At 36.0% G+C, this 17500-nt stretch overlaps 1 protein-coding gene across 6 annotated transcripts in view; it reads right to left on the reverse strand.

The window, feature by feature from the left end:
- LOC137622258 (uncharacterized) overlaps window positions 1-16364 on the reverse strand; it is a 65203-nt gene extending 48839 nt beyond the window's left edge. Inside the window, exons 1-2 of one of the 6 annotated variants that reach the window (XM_068352778.1) lie at window positions 15938-16364; window positions 15134-15310 (exon numbers count right to left, since the gene is read on the reverse strand). The gene's annotated coding sequence lies outside the window, so the exon portion shown is untranslated. Of the gene's footprint in view, window positions 1-962; window positions 1093-15133 lie in introns of those variants that run through there. The other 5 variants (XM_068352777.1, XM_068352776.1, XM_068352780.1 and 2 more) reach the window with 5 other exon arrangements.
- Between the last annotated feature and the right edge of the window lie 1136 nt (window positions 16365-17500).

Below are 17500 nucleotides of genomic sequence, written 5' to 3' on the forward strand. Positions count from 1 at the left end.
TAAAATCAGACCATTGTTCTCTAGTCTTGGGCAGTTAGCCTCTGCACCATGGTCTTCTATTGTCTTGGATTAGAGTTCTCTTGCTTGAGGGTACACTCGGGCACACTGTTCTATCTAGTTCCTCTTCCTATTGTTTTGCTAAAGTTTTTATAGTTTATATAATAAATATTTATTTTAGTGTTGTTACTATATTCTTAGAATATTTTATTCTTCTTTATTTCCTTTCCTCACTGGGCTATTTTCCCTGTTGGGGTCCCTGGGGTTATAGCATCCTGCTTTTCCAACTAGGGCTGTAGCTTAGCATTTAATAATAATAATAATAATAATAATAATAATAATAATAATAATAATTCACTACGTAATCTCTACGTGTTGCACTACGAAAAATAAATATAAAAAATATTCACAACTGAAAACAAATAACATCTCTCATATAACTTATGTCATCTCTATATAAATAAAACAGTTGTTAATCACCGCCAACAACATCCTTGGTACACCCAAATATGTGGGCAATGACTAACACGGGCCATGAAGTGCACATATTTTCATAAGAACTAATTACGTTGGTCAGCTCGCAAGACCCAAGATTCATGCCTGAAACTGACGAAGAGATTTTATATAACAGGAAAATGTGCTGACTAATGTACCATAGCAGCTGACATCTTTCAGGGTCCTTGCCAAAAAAAAAAAAAAAAAAAAAAAAAAGGGATTTTTACTTTTTTTTTTTTTTTTTTTTTTTTTTTTTTTGATAACAATGACCGATGAACATTTTGAATGAGAGGATGATTTCCCTTGTGGCCCATAAGGGAAATCGTCCTCCCATTTAAAATGTTCATCAGTCATTGTTAAAAAAAAAAAAAAAAAAAAAAAATATTTGACCAGACTTCATATCAAAATTGCAGGGTCTACACAGTTTACAACATTAAAAAAAAAAAAACAAGAAGACTCAACTTGCGTACCATTGCAGCTTCAATCGCCCGAGATCGATGCGACGCCAGAAAGAAGAAGCAGAAGAAGAAGAAGACTAAGGAAGACTTCTTGAATCACCTCACCTCCACTAAGCCACGAACTTGACTAGCGAAGTTCCTGTTCAGGCAGAGACCTTCAATTGCAATTACTTATTCCTATGTGGAGCGATCCCTCTGTCTGTATCTGCTCTGTGATTGGTCATCGCAAAATAGGATCTTTGTTACTATTATATCTCATTTCTCTTCCTTTTTATTTTTCTAAGTAGTTATGGTTTATATATGAAAGATTTAATCTAATGTTATTATTCTTAAACTTTATTATTGTGATTGTTAATTAATTCTCTTGTTTATTTATTTCATTGTTTCCTTCCTCACTGGGCTATTTTTCCCCTGTTGGAGCCCGTGGGCTTGTAACATCCTGCTTTTCTAACTAAGGTTGTAGCTGAGCTTTCAATAATAAATATTATATTTTATTTCTCTTCCCTTTTTTCTAAGTAGTTATAGTTTATATATGAAAGATTTGATTCAATGTTGTTATTATTCTTAAAATATATTATTGTGATTGTTAATTAATTCTCTTGTTTATTTATTTCATTGTTTCCTTTCCTCACTGGGCTATATTTCCCTGTTGGAGCCCGTGGGCTCGTAACATCCTGCTTTTCCAATTAGGATGCTAGGGTTGTAGTTTAGCTTCTAATGATAATAATAATAATAATAATAATAATAATAATAATAATAATAATAATAATAATAATAATAATAATAATAATAATAATAATTCTCTCATATCAATGTTTCGACTTTTTCTTTCGGATTCTTTTATTCGTTTCATCCAGTTTTTGTTCCTAATTTGCATTTTTCTCTTTTGCCACTTGGCTATTCATTGTATATAGCTCATTTTCTATGCTGCCTCCCCTCTCTCTCTCTCTCTCTCTCTCTCTCTCTCTCGTATCATCCAGTTTTTGTTCCTAATTTGCATTTTTCTCTCTTTGCTACTTGGCTATTCATCGCATATAGCTCATTTTATATGCTGTCTCCTCTCTCTCTCTCTCTCTCTCTCTGTCTCTCTCTCTCTCTCTCTCTCTCTCTCTCTCTCTCTCATATCATCTATTTTTGTTCCAAATTCGTATATCTCTCCTATGATATTTGGCTATCCATCGTCTGTAACTCATTTAATACGTTCTCTCTCTCTCTCTCTCTCTCTCTCTCTCTCTCTCACACATGACGTCCACTTGAATCAAACTACCCACCATTATCTAATATCATTTGATAGAAACAACAAAACACATTTTTTTCTATAATTCACCCATCACACACCAAACCCAATCATGCATGAAATACCGCGTTTCTCTTCCTACATAAACAGAAGGAAATTTCATCCCGTTACTCTTGCAAAAAGGTTAGTTTAAGAGTAGCAAGACACACACACACAAACACACACACACACACCGTACATGCCCTTGTGCCTTTGCCCGGCTGGGCGATCAGCCTCTGTCAGGATTTCTGGTGGTATTATGAAACAAGGAAATGCCGGGAGGGGAAAGCAACGCCTTCTGAGATCTACTTCAGTTTCAGAAGAGTTTCGAAGTGTTCTGGAATGGTTCGTTTGTGAGGTGTACGTTAACATTTTTGGATGATTTCCAAGGCTCCTTTTGTATCCGTGTTGTTGAGAAGTGGTGTATTATTATTATTATTATTATTATCATTATTATTATTATTATTATTGTTGTTGTTGTAGTTGTTGTTGTTGTTGTTGTTGTTGGTGTCATCATTATTATCAATATTTTGTTATTATTATTATTATCATTATTATTATTATTATCATTATTATTATTTTTATTATTATTATTTTTGTTGTTATTATTATTATTATTATTATTATTATCATTATTATTATTATTATTATTATTATTATTATTATTGTTGTTGTTGCTGTTATTGTTGTTGTTGTTGTAATCATTATTATTAATATTTTGTTATTATTATTATTAATATTTTGTTATTATTATTATCATTATTATTATTATTATCATTATTATTATTATTATTATTATTATTATTATTATTATTATTATTATTATCATCATCTTTAATACCATCACCATACTAAACATGCATTTAAAACCTGAAGCTATATTCCTGACCTTTATCAAAGTGAAAACTGTAAGAAGCTCATCCACAATGCCCCTGAACCTCTCCGAATCCTCCCCGGCGTGCCCAAGGGGCAATTTCCTAAAGGCCAAAGGCCTCCTCTGTCATGAAAGGTCGTATTTCCTCGACTTGTTATCCCTATAAGGTGTCACTCTTTCCAGGGGGGGGGAGGGGGAGGATGGGGGCCGCAGTGACATTACCATAGAGTCTATGTCCATTGCTTTTTTCGAGCAATAGCATTTAGGATCTCACTTAAGACGTGACTTTAATATTATTATTATTATTATTATTATTATTATTATTATTATTATTATTATTATCATTTATTATTATTATTATTATTATTATTATTATTATTATTATTATTACTTGCTAAGCTACAACCATAGTTGGGAAAGCAAGGAGGGTATAAGCCCGGGGGCTCCAAAAGGGAAAATAGCCCAGTGAGGAAAGAAAACAAGGAAAAATAAAATATAAGAACAGTAACAATATTGAAATTAATATTTCCTATATAAATTATAACAAAACAAGAGGAAGCGAAAAAAGATAGAATAGTGTGCCCGAGTGTACCCTCAAGCAAGAGAATTCTAACCCAAGACAGTGGAAGACCATGGTACAGAGGCTATGGCACTACCCAAGACTTAGAGAACAATGGTTTAATTTTGGAGTGTCCTTCTCCTAGAAGAGCTGCTTACCATAGCTAAAGAGTCTCTTCTACCCTTACCAAGAGGAAAGTGGCCACTGAACAATTATGGTGCAATAGGTAACCCTTTGGGAGAAGAAGAATTGTTTGGTAATCTCAGTGGTGTCAAGTGTATGAGGACAGAGGAGAATATGTAAAGAATAGGCCAGACTGTTCGGTAAATGTGTTGGCCAAGGGTAGTTGAACCGTAACCAAAGTGAAGGATCCAATGTACTGTCTGGCCAGTCAAAGGACCCCATAACTCTCGAGCGGTAGTATCTCAACGGGTGGCTGATGCCCTGGCCAACCCACTACTTAGTAATACATGGTCTATTTCTAATTCTTCTTCTTCTTCTTCTTCTGGGACTCCACAAAACTCGCGCATTGAGGATTTTCCTCGTTATGATTATATCCGCCAACGAAGTTGGAAGGAGGTTATATCTTACCCCCTGTTTGTGTGTTTGCTTGTGTGTGTTTATTTGTTTGTGAACAGCTTCCTAGCCACAACTTTGATCGTAGAGTAATGAAACTTGCAGAGATTATGTTATGTAAAAATCTGGAAATGATTAAATTTTGGAAGGTCAATGTCAAGGTCGCGGTCAAGCAAAATGTCCAATTCACGTAATCAGCCATAAGTTTGGACATCGTTGCCACAGAGACTTGGTTCATATTTGAGTGTATGAAAATCCACGCCAATTAATGCGTGTTAAGGTCAAAGATCAAGGTCAAGGTAGAGCAAAAGATCGAGAAATAAGCTGCCTCGGCGGAGGTCTGCGCCCTATTGAGTGCCCCTCTAGTTCAAGCTGCTATTGCTTACAGTATATTTCTTATCTATATTTTCGTACTTATGGATATCTTGTTTATTTACTATCCCTATAATCGCTTTCTCTTCGAGACGCTGTTCCGTCTGTCCCTTTGGAGTTAGATTCCATTCATATTAATATTAATTAACCTTTTTACCCCCAGGCTATTTGGAACTTTCCAACCCTTAACCCCCAGGGGTTATTTTTTATTCAAGCACATTTTGCAGTATATATTTTTCAAATTGCTCCAACAGCCTTAATTTTAATCATAGAGAGGTCAGGTTGGTCTCATTCTCTTGGGTAATGCCTGAAATTTCTCAAAAAATTATCAAAAAAAAAAAAAAATTGTAAATAGCAGTTTTTTTGCAAGGACGTACCAGTACGTCCATGGGGGTAAAGGGATGTGTTTTGTGAAACGTACCACATTATATCATAATTATTTCAAAGAAACATGCTCGAACGATTTCATAAGCCTGTGATATGATTAGATTTCGTAATCTTCAAGACAAGAGTTATGTGTTAGACAGAATTCCTCTATTGATGTCAACATCTTCAGAGAAATTCTTTCAATTTTAACACGCAAATCTTGTCTTAATGATTACGATACCCAATCATATCACTGGCTTATAAAATAGTTCAAGCAGGTTTCCTTGAAATAATTATGATACAATGTGTTAATTAATATTCATATTTGTAAATATTTTGATATTATGGAAAATCACATCGTAATTCTTTGTCAATATTAGATTCCATAGTATTCATGTGATGCTTTCAGATTAAAGTATTAAGCTTACAGATAATATTGAAAATACTATATTCATATAACTTTCAGTCCACTTATCATTTGAGTGTAGTTAATATAGGCATACAAGGATGATTACTTATATATATATATATATATATGTGTGTGTGTGTGTGTGTGTGGGCGTATATATATATATATATATGTGTGTGTGTGTGTATGTGTATATATATACTTGCATACATAATATATACAAGATATATATATATATATATATATTAGATTTATTAACAGGAAATATATTCTAAGAAGAAATTCCATTTATTGGAGGGCGTAACCATTTCCAATAGTTCTCGAATATACATTTTACTTTTGCCTTTCTCAAGTTCCTTTCAGTCACAAAGTCCTCGCAAGCTGCCCTTGGCGGGCCCTACCCTTGAATTGAGAGTCCGTGCCCTTGGAACCCCTGCCTTCCTTCCTACTGGTCCCCGGTGGTATCCTGTAGTACCCTGTTCTCCTTACTGGTCAGCCATCCTAGTGTTCCCTCCTCTTCAGGACATTCAAATCAGACCAGTGGTCTTTTTTTTTTTTGGGGGGGGGGGTGGGGTGGGGGGGGGGGGGGGACTTGACTTGGGAAGGGTTCATATTGGAACATGATAGGGACCAATATCGTGAGGCAAGATCCTTCCTTAAATATCACTTAGGACCACTACCCAGATTTATCATGACGTACGTCTGGATAGAGATTTTGGGGGAGAATTTAGCAAGGGGTAGTTTAACTTCATCTATGAAATCTTGATAAGATTATTGTGACACGCAGATTCTCTCTCTCTCTCTCTCTCTCTCTCTCTCTCTAGAGTCTCCGCGGATAGACTAAAAAGTCTTTGAGACATCCAAAATTCTTGTAACTCTCTCTCTCTCTCTCTCTCTCTCTCTCTCTCGTCTCCGCAGATGGACTAAAAAGTCTTTGAGACATCCAAAATTCTTGCAACTCTCTCTCTCTCTCTCTCTCTCTCTCTCTCTAGTGTCTCCGCGGATGGACTAGAAAGTCTTTGAGACATCCAAAATTCTTGTAACTCTCTCTCTCTCTCTCTCTCTCTCTCTCTCTCTCTCTCAATAGAGTCTCCGCGGATAGACTAAAAAGTCTTTGAGACATCCAAAATTCTTGTAACTCTCTCTCTCTCTCTCTCTCTCTCTCTCTCTAGAGTCTCCGCGGATAGACTAAAAAGTCTTTGAGACATCCAAAATTTTTGTAACTCTCTCTCTCTCTCTCTCTCTCTCTCTCTCTCTCTCTCAGTATGTATAAATAAACAGAGCAATAAGATTGTTATTAGCAAAGACGACCCTCTGCCCATTTACCCGGCTCAAACTAGATCTCCCTTATCACTAACTCACACTTGGCCAATCAACAGCAATACTAAATTTACTAAATTTTCTACCTTACATAGATATAGTACCCTAATGTACATTATCCATACCCCACCTACTACCCTACCCATTATCCAAACCCTCTTTTTTACCCAAATCCATCTGCTTGCAACCATCTTGCCATTACTGCCTTTTGACGGGACTCTCTCTCTCTCTCTCTCTCTCTCTCTCTATATATATATATATATATATGTATGTATATATATATATATATATATACATACATATATATATATATATATATATAACCTACTAAACGTCAGTTCCAGATTCTTTTCCTCCATCTTGCTATCCAAACCCTTTTTAACTTTGACTTCATAGGGCAACTACAGAGCTTGCCCTAAGCTGGATATTGGCGTTGAAGGGCCTTCCCGGCCTCTGCGCTGAGGCATATGGCCAAATTCGTTAGTCGAATCTTCACCCAACTCCACAAAATAAAACCGATGGTTTTAATGTATGCAAATCAACTCCTCTTATATCTGATGTTCCACAAAGCTAAGTTTTTAACACTGCAACTTTCAACACTCATTCACAACTTCATTAATCCATCAAGAGACTTGACTTAGGGTACCTTGACACTTGCACGACGTTTTGCCACGAATTTGTCGTGACAAGTCGTGAGATTTTGTGGCACGAACTGGAAGATAAAAAAAAAAGAATTACCTCAGAATCACAGCTGACCTGTCCACATTGACACGAACTGGCACGACGAGTTTACGACGAGTTCACGCATGGTTTGTGCATAGTTTGCGCACTTCCCGCATCGTCCCGACGAGTTCACGAACAGTTCGCGCATAGTTCACGACCCGGTCACGAAATTTTGTCGTGACCAAAATTTTGAACATTTCAAAATTCTCGTCCCGCCATGCCACGAACACTTCACGCCAGTTCACGACGAGTTCACGCCAGTTCACGACTCGAGTCGTGACAATGCGTGCCACAAATTCGTGCAAGTGTCGGCCTGGCTTTAGACTACTCTCGAGAAGAACCTTCTACAAAAGGAAATCGATCTTGCAAGTCTCCTTCATCTCAGAGAGCTGAGAAAGACGTCAGCCTCTGAGCTCTTCAATCGCTGTACTAAGGCTCACTTATCACTAGCGGATTTTTCCGCACGGAAATATTTCCGCTCGTTAAGAGGCATGTCTTCACACGAGATATTTCCCCGAGTGGCCTCGTAGTTTCTACCAGGATTAATAGAGTACTCTATTAAACCTGGTTTCTTTAAACCGCGACACTGGAACAGCGCGGTTAGCACACGGTAGTGCCATAGCCTCTGTACCATGGTCTTCCGCCGTCTTGGGTTAGAGTTCTCTTGCTTGAGGGTACACTTGGGCACACTGTTCTGTCTTATTTCTTGTTTCTCTTTCTCTTGTTTTGTTAAAGTTTTATAGTTTGTGGAGTGATATTTATTTCAATATTGTTGCTCTTCTTAAAATATTTTATTTTTCCTTGTTCCCTTTCCTCACTGAACTATTTTCCCTATTGGAGCCCCTGGGCTTATAGCATCCTGCTTTTCCAACTAGGGTTGTAGCTTGGCAAGTGATAATAATAATAATAATAATAATAATAATAATAATAATAATAGCAGTGCACGTAGTTAGTAAATCACTACCGTTCGGAAATTCTCCCGAGCGGCTAGACTGCGAAGTGTCTCATTGATCTTCTTTGATTTCTAATCCGCTCGGGAAAAAAAAACGCGCGGCATCAACCCACTCGTGAGAAGCGAGCTTAAGTAACTTGTGACTGGTTGTCATTCAGTATCTTGATGGAACGTCTCACAAAGAAGACTTCTGGATACTTAACCCCGATAGCTCATACAGATAGTCGCTGACGTTCATCCATTATGGATGTTTATGCCAGACAAGCTATGAATCATTGTTTACCAATATGGTATCTTGTCTCATGCTAATCAATGGAGGCTAACTAGAACTATGAGGGCAGTTTTCTTCAGTTCCCTCGAGCAAGAGCGATATTATTATGGTTATCATTAGTTTGAGAGAGATGTAATTAATATAGTTGTTATTATTCATAATACACAAACATTTATATGCAATCGAAAAATCAAAATAAACATTAAGATAAAAATAGCCAAGAGCATTTAAGATGATTTAGTCCATCAGTTCCGGGGACAACTCTACTGAAGTTTGGTCACAAATGTTTATCCTGTCCCATTGACCTCGGGTCATCCTAAAATTAATTAAAACCAATGTATTTTATTATATATTCTGAAAGTAAAAAAAAAAGAGCGATAAAAGATGAATTAGTTACTATACTCAATTTTTTTATCGAGGCAGATTTGCACCGACTCGCAGCGGTGCTCTTTTAGCTCGGAAAAGTTTCCTGATCGCTGATTGGTCAGAATTATCTCGTCCAACCAATCAGCGATCAGGAAACTTTTCCGAGCTAAAAGGGCACCCCTGCGAGTCGGTGCAAATCTGCCCCGGAAACTGTTCCGAGCTAAAAGGGCACCCCTGCGAGTCTGTGCAAAATCTGCCTCGGTAAAAAAAATTGAGTATAGTTATTTACATAGACTTTGTATTGATGTTTGTGTTGTGAGATCAATCATTGGTTTATTTGTGTGTTGCAGCCACTGAAGATGTGGGGCTAACTGAAATATCCCTAAATACCGAGTCTATGTACATATAGGCATGCATATTGTATTTTATGTATATGTATACATATGTATATAAACTATACATGTATATTGTACACATTTGTGTATTGTATATATGTATATTTGTGGGTGTTGGGTATATGTATGCATATTTGTCATATAGGTGTGCACTATATGTATACATATTACTTTATATATGTACATATATATATATATAAGTATATGTGTATATATATATATATATATATATAGTATATGTGTATATATATATATATATATATGTATATATTTATATGTATCTATATGTATATTTATATATATATGTATATATATATATATATGTATATATATATATATATATATACATATATATAAATATATATATATATATATATGCGTGTGTGTAGTTCATGTGTGTATTGTTTATATATCTTGTGAATCTGTCTTCTTCCCCATAACTCCAGCACTGATGTTAATAAATATTGCAAGAAATAGTGGATGTCGAAAAGTGCTTCAGCATTCAACTGAAACTTAAAATTTGACATGATATAATTTACGCATTTTACTTGCTAATTGTTCATTTCATGATGTCATATCGCATTATATATATGTCATAAACATATCCAAGACAGGGAAATTTCTGTTAGAGACACAAGATGTTATCACGGTCTGAACTACGTCCATTAGAATATGGTGAAATTTCTTGTATTATTATTATTATTATTATTAGTAGTAGTAGTAGTAGTAGTAGTAGTAATAGTAGTAGCCAAGCTACAACCTTAGTTGGAAAAGCACAATGCTATAAGCCCAAGGGCTCCAACAGGGAAAAATCGAAGCAAATTGGCTTAGGTGAATATGAACAGACAAGTAATTTGACCCACTGAAAAAAATATATACCAGTTACTCGACCTACTGAAAAAAATAAAGAATAGACCAGTTATTCGACCCACTGGAAAATAAAGAATAGACCAGTTATTCGACCCACTGGAAAATAAAAAATAGACCAGTTATTTGACCCACTGAAAACAGAAGAATAAACCTGTTATTCGACCTGCTAAAACAAGAAATAGACCAATTATTCTACCTACTGTCAAATAAAGAATAGACCAGTTATTCGACCCATAGGAAAAAAAATATATACCAGTTATTCGACCCACTGAAAAAAATAAAGAATAGATCAGTTATTCGACCCACTGAAAAATAAAGAATAGACCAGTTATTCGACCCACTGAAAAATAAAGAATAGACCAGTTATTCGACCCACTGGAAAATATAGAATAGACCAGTTATTCGACCCACTGGCAAATATAGAATAGACCAGTTATTCGACCCACTGTGAAATAAAGAATGGGCCAGTTATTCGACCTCCTAATAAAAGAAATATATTAGTTTTTCTACCCACTGACAAAGAAAGAATAGACAAGTTTTTCAACCCGCTGGAAAAAGAAATAGACCAGTTATTCGACCTGCTGAAAAAGGAAAGAATAGACCAGTTTTCAACGCTCTGAAAAAGACAGACTCTGGCCTACCATTTATTCGACCTACTGAAAAAGAAAAAGCATTGTCTGATAATTCAACTTGTTGAATAAAAGGAATTGGTTTATAATTTGACCTATTAGAACATATACAACTTAACAATAAATCTACCTACTGGAAAAAAAAAAGACAGACTAGACCAGTGATTCAACCTGGTGAGGAAAAGAAAGAAAAATGGGAAAGATGTGGAAGAGACCAATAATTTTGGCTTCAAAATGGAAAGAACAAACTGATGATTTGACCAACTGGAAAAAGAAAAAAATACAACTAATTTGACCAGTTGAAAAAGTAGTCCAATAATTTGACCAGTTGAAAAAGAAGTTTTCCAATAATTCGACGAGTTGAAAAAGTGGTCGTCCAATAATTCGACCAGTTGAAAAAGAAGTAGTCCAATAATTTGACCAGTTGATAAAGAAGTAGTCCAATAATTTGACCAGTTGAAAAAGAAGTAGTCCAATAATTTGACCAGTTGATAAAGAAGTAGTCCAATAATTTGACCAGTTGAAAAAGAAGTAGTCCAATAATTTGACCAGTTGATAAAGAAGTAGTCCAATAATTTGACCAGTTGAAAAAGAAGTAGTCCAATAATTTGACCAGTTGAAAAAGTAGTCCAATAATTTGACCAGTTGAAAAAGAAGTTGTCCAATCATTCGACCAGTTGAAAAAGAAGTAGTCCAATCATTCGACCATTTGAAAACGAAGTAGTCCAATATTTCGACCAGTTGAAAAAGAAGTAGTCCAATAATTCGACCAGTTGAAAAAGAAGTAGTCCAATAATTTGACCAGTTGAAAAAGAAGTTTTCCAATAATTCGACGAGTTGAAAAAGTGGTCGTCCAATAATTCGACCAGTTGAAAAAGAATTTGTCCAATAATTCGACCAGTTGAAAAAGAAGTAGTCCAATAATTTGACCAGTTGAAAAAGAAGTAGTCCAATAATTCGACCAGTTGAAAAAGAAGTTGTCCAATCATTCGACCAGTTGAAAAAGAAGTAGTCCAATCATTCGACCATTTGAAAACGAAGTAGTCCAATATTTCGACCAGTTGAAAAAGAAGTAGTCCAATAATTCGACCAGTTGAAAAAGAAGTAGTCCAATAATTTGACCAGTTGAAAAAGAAGTTTTCCAATAATTCGACGAGTTGAAAAAGTGGTCGTCCAATAATTCGACCAGTTGAAAAAGAAGTTGTCCAATAATTCGACCAGTTGAAAAAGAAGTAGTCCAATAATTTGACCAGTTGATAAAGAAGTAGTCCAATAATTTGACCAGTTGAAAAAGAAGTAGTCCAATAATTCGACCAGTTGATAAAGAAGTAGTCCAATAATTCGACCAGTTGAAAAAGAAGTTGTCCAATAATTCGACCAGTTGAAAAAGAAGTAGTCCAATAATTTGACCAGTTGAAAAAGAAGTAGTCCAATATTTTGACCAGTTGGAAAAGAAGTAGTCCAATCATTCGACTAGTTGAAAAAGAAGTAGTCCAATCATTCGACCAGTTGAAAAAGAAGTAGTCCAATAATTTGACCAGTTGAAAGAGAAGTTGTCCAATCATTCGACCAGTTGAAAAAGAAGTAGTCCAATCATTTGACCAGTTGAAAGAGAAGTTGTCCAATCATTCGACCAGTTGAAAAAGAAGTAGTCCAATAATTTGACCAGTTGAAAAAGAAGTAGTCCAATATTTCGACCAGTTGAAAAAGAAGTAGTCCAATATTTCAACCAGTTGAAAAAGAAGTAGTCCAATATTTCGACCAGTTGAAAAAGAAGTAGTCCAATATTTCGACCAGTTGAAAAAGAAGTAGTCCAATATTTCGACCAGTTGAAAAAGTAGTCCAATAATTTGACCAGTTGAAAAAGAAGTAGTCCAATAATTTGACCAGTTGAAAAAGAAGTAGTCCAATATTTCGACCAGTTGAAAAAGAAGTAGTCCAATATTTCGACCAGTTGAAAAAGTAGTCCAATATTTCGACCAGTTGAAAAAGAAGTAGTCCAATAATTTGACCAATTGAAAAAGAAGTAGTCCAATCATTCGACCAGTTGAAAAAGAAGTAGTCCAATATTTCGACCAGTTGAAAAAGAAGTAGTCCAATATTTCGACCAGTTGAAAAAGAAGTTGTCCAATCATTCGACCAGTTGAAAAAGAAGTAGTCCAATATTTCGACCAGTTGAAAAAGAAGTAGTCCAATATTTTGACCAGTTGAAAAAGAAGTAGTCCAATATTTCGACCAGTTGAAAAAGAAGTAGTCCAATAATTTGACCAGTTGAAAGAGAAGTTGTCCAATCATTTGACCAGTTGAAAAAGAAGTAGTCCAATAATTTGACCAGTTGAAAAAGAAGTAGTCCAATAATTCGATCAGTTGAAAAAGAAGTTGTCCAATCATTCGACCAGTTGAAAAAGAAGTAGTCCAATAATTCGACCAGTTGAAAAAGAAGTAGTCCAATAATCTGACCATTTGAAAAAGAAGTAGTCCAATATTTCGACCAGTTGAAAAAGAAATAGTCCAATATTTCGACCAGTTGAAAAAGGAGTAGTCCAATATTTCGACCAGTTGAAAAAGAAGTAGTCCAATAATTCGACCAGTTGAAAAAGAAGTAGTCCAATCATTCGACCAGTTGAAAAAGAAGTAATCCAATATTTCAACCAGTTGAAAAAGAAGTAATCCAATATTTCAATCAGTTTAGAAAGAAGTAATCCAATATTTCAACCAGTTTAGAAAGAAGTAATCCAATATTTCAACCAGTTTAGAAAGAAGTAATCCAATAATTCGACCAGTTAAAAAAGAAGAAATATACCAACTATTCAAGATAAAATAGATTAACAATTCTACCTGCTGAAAAAAAAAGAAAGAATAGACCAATAATAATTCGACCTACTGGAAGTTAAGATAGAATAGATTAACTACTCTACCTGCTGAAAAAAAAAATGAATAGACCAATAATTCGACTTACTGGATGTTAGGAAAGAACAAAATAACAATTCTACCTGCTAAAAAGAAAGAATAGACCAATAATTCGACTTACTGGATGTTAGGAAAGAACAAAATAACAGTTCTACCTGATAAAAAGAAAGAATAGACCAATAATTCGACTTACTGGATGTTAGGAAAGAACAAAATAACAATTCTACCTGCTAAAAAGAAAGAATAGACCAATAATTCGACTTACTGGATGTTAGGAAAGAACAAAATAACAATTCTACATGCTAAAAAGAAAGAATAGACCAATAATTCGACTTACTGGATGTTAGGAAAGAACAAAATAACAGTTCTACCTGCTAAAAAGAAAGAATAGACCAATAATTCGACCTGCTAAAAAGAAAATTAAATCATCAAGAGGTAATAGAAAGTTTAAAGCAGGATAAAGACAGTGAGAATGGGTAGACACATCGGCCCAACACATGTCTGTAGTGGCGTTGTGTCTTAAGCCAGATTAATATTCAGAGAGAGAGAGAGAGAGAGAGAGAGAGAGAGAGAGAGAGAGATGGATGGTAGGTGTGAAGCCTTGAAAGTCATCATTACTGTTATTAATATGAAGGATGGAACTAATGGTGTTGCGTACGTGTTTTCACTTCTATTTTTTCATTTCCTCCTCTTCATCAAGCTATTTTTCGGCGAGGGTACGCACGCGGACACTGATCTTCGGAGTACTGAATAATATAAAAAACTGTTTTTTTTTTTTTTTTTTTTTTTTTTTTTTATAGCTGATGAAGACTACCAACAATATCTTCAAATATATTAATAACTGTAGGTCTACTCAATTAATTACCTGGAAAAGTATATGACTAATTTATTTATTTCACCTTCCTGTTTTGGCTGACGAAAGTTGAAACCAAGCTTTTTCAAAATTCTCTATTGATAAAAGTAATGTTTTTGAGAAAAGAATATGTACCGAGAAACCCCTTTTTCCATTTTTAAATTTCCATTCCTTTCCCTTTATTCTTGTAGAGGTCATTAAAGGGGTAGAAATATTTCTAATTTGTATACTTAATTAGTTAACAATAAAACTATGAATGCCATACGTACATGAGATCATAGGACTATGAAGCGTGAAGTGAGAGATAATGAATGGAGAAGTATTGAATTAAAAGCTCAAGATAGAGACGCCTGGCGAAATCTAATAGATTCCCTTTGCGTCAATAGGTATTAGGAGATGATGATAGAAATATCGTAAAGCCATTAAAATCGATATTGATGTTTCTGTATACAATAATCTTACCTTCCAGTGTTTGACGGCAAACGCCACCACCAAAACAACAGTTCGCTTGCGTCACCAGTCAAGTTTATTTCGTGACCTCGCAGAGGGTTCTCTCTTCAAATAGATTTTCAATTATAATGTCGAGATAATGAAGAGTTTAACACCACCGTGACTAAGACGATTATAACCTCTCGTTCTCTGGAAATATTCGTCTCTGATTTAAATCGCACGTTTTTTATCACATTTGAAATTGTCTGAAATTTTCATTATAGTATTTCCACATATCAACGGACAATAAAGTCAAGTTCTTTTCTTAAATCGCAAGTATAATTCTACAGGGAACGGATATTAAAGTATGAAAAAACTATTGAAGGATATAACAAATATTTTCTATACCGAATAAAATTCATACAAAGCGTATATGCTTACACGTCGCAACATGATAATATCTTAACTTGCAATTTTCCTGTAAAGTCCAATATATATAATCAAGATTCTCACTTTTTAAGTTTATATATATTATCAATAAGATATGCAGAAATATCCCCTGTGGTACACCTTTCTCGCATGAATGTTTTCTTCCATAATAACCCTTAAGAAAACTCTGGTTTCTATCACCTTCCTAACGTCACTCGTACGTTAATAAAAAAAAAAGGAGCCTTTTGAATGCAATACCAAGAGCTTCCTTGCAATATTCACACCAGCTAGGGATGACACACACTACTACTTCTTCTTTGTTGCAATCGCCAATGCCAATCAGTCTCCACCTCACCCTACCCCGTCTCAGCCCGTTTCAGGCTTCCTAGTCGAAAATCGAAGACGAACCAAGTGTGGGAGATGGGCCCGTCCTGGCTCTATCTGCTCCAGAACCCGCGGGTCATCCAGCTCTGATAGTTTCTCTCGCAATTGTCAAAGTCACATCCTGATCTCATTTCCATGCACCGGGGAAAAGGGTTCCAAGATCTTTCGTCTGGCATCGCCCACCCCTTTGGGCAGTGGTCTCTCCGGTACGAGTTGCCAAGGTCGTCTGCTGCCTTCCCGACGACCTCACCCCCGTAACCCGGACGCGGGAGTGCCAGGATGGTCGCATTTCTAAGTATCCAGAGTGTTGGCTTTCTACGATTCAGCTTAAGGTGGATTGCATTATACATGGCCTTCAAACAAACGTCGGATGTGCTTGGATTGCAACGAGGGCTATTTTATGCCCTGATTCCTAATGCATCAGGTTTGACCTCATATGTATGATGCCCCTAAACAGAAAAAAAAAAAAAGTCAAGAAAGGATACTCCTGCAACGCTGCTCAGGCATTCTTGTTTTTGTTGGCTTGTTTCTCTTGGCCCTCTCACGTATATCCTGGTCTCCCAGGCAATGCGAACTCGTCCCGACTTTTATTTTCTCTCTTTTTCTGAGGTATCGGAAAAGGGGGCCATCCAGTTTGGCTCCCTCGGGGGAAAAGAGACTGGCTGGCTCCCGCCGTGTTCTGCCGTGACGTGCAAAAAGAGGTACGAGACCCGCATCTTCTTCTTCTTCTTCTTCATCTTTTCAGGGTTAAATGGGTCCTTTTTGCTACTGCCGTTCTCGTCTTCACCTTGCAGGTCCTCTTAATTCGCTCGACGCTACTACAACTTCAGCTTGGCGCCCTCTCTTCTTTCCAAATTCCTTTCTTCTTCTAGACCCTCTTCTTCAATGGCTCTTATACTCCCTCCCCCTTTCATAACCCCCCTCTACCTCCCCTCTCCCTCACCTCAAGCTCAGCCACTAACCTCCATTTCCTATACTTCTCTCCTACCCGACTACACAGATGCCTTCTTCGACTTAGCCTGAAATAGCTAACGGACTCTCTCTCTCTCTCTCTCTCTCTCTCTCTCTCTCTCTCTCTCCTTACATCCGGGGCAAACAGCACCTCTTAAAAGTACGTGGACATCCAAATTCTCTCACTCATGAGAGAGAGAGAGAGAGAGAGAGAGAGAGAGAGAGAGAGAGAGATAAAAAGATTTTATCATCAGCAGAACCCGATTGTTTGGGGGAACATGCTGTCCCTATCTAGCCCAGATATGAAGAATAAAATCAAATAGATATTGAAATTAGTAAGGAAATCGGTAGAAATATAAACAAGGAATTATGGAAACACAGATTGATGTACAGAATTCCGCGTTCGTGTAACGAATAGCATTTAGTACGGATCAGATTGGTTGATGCTCGTGTTGGTAACCTTCAGACGTTATCTTCGGGACTTGTGATTCATGTGTGGAAATTTTGAGTGAAAATCTGTTGCCCCATGATTGATTGATTGATTGATTGATCAACATAATATATCGTCGTAATAACCAGGGTCACTTATGCAGTTAATTCTTTGATTTTAGACTTTTATTTCACAAGACTTATTGT

Source organism: Palaemon carinicauda, chromosome 29, assembly GCF_036898095.1.
Source record: "Palaemon carinicauda isolate YSFRI2023 chromosome 29, ASM3689809v2, whole genome shotgun sequence".
Lineage (NCBI taxonomy): Eukaryota > Metazoa > Arthropoda > Malacostraca > Decapoda > Palaemonidae > Palaemon > Palaemon carinicauda.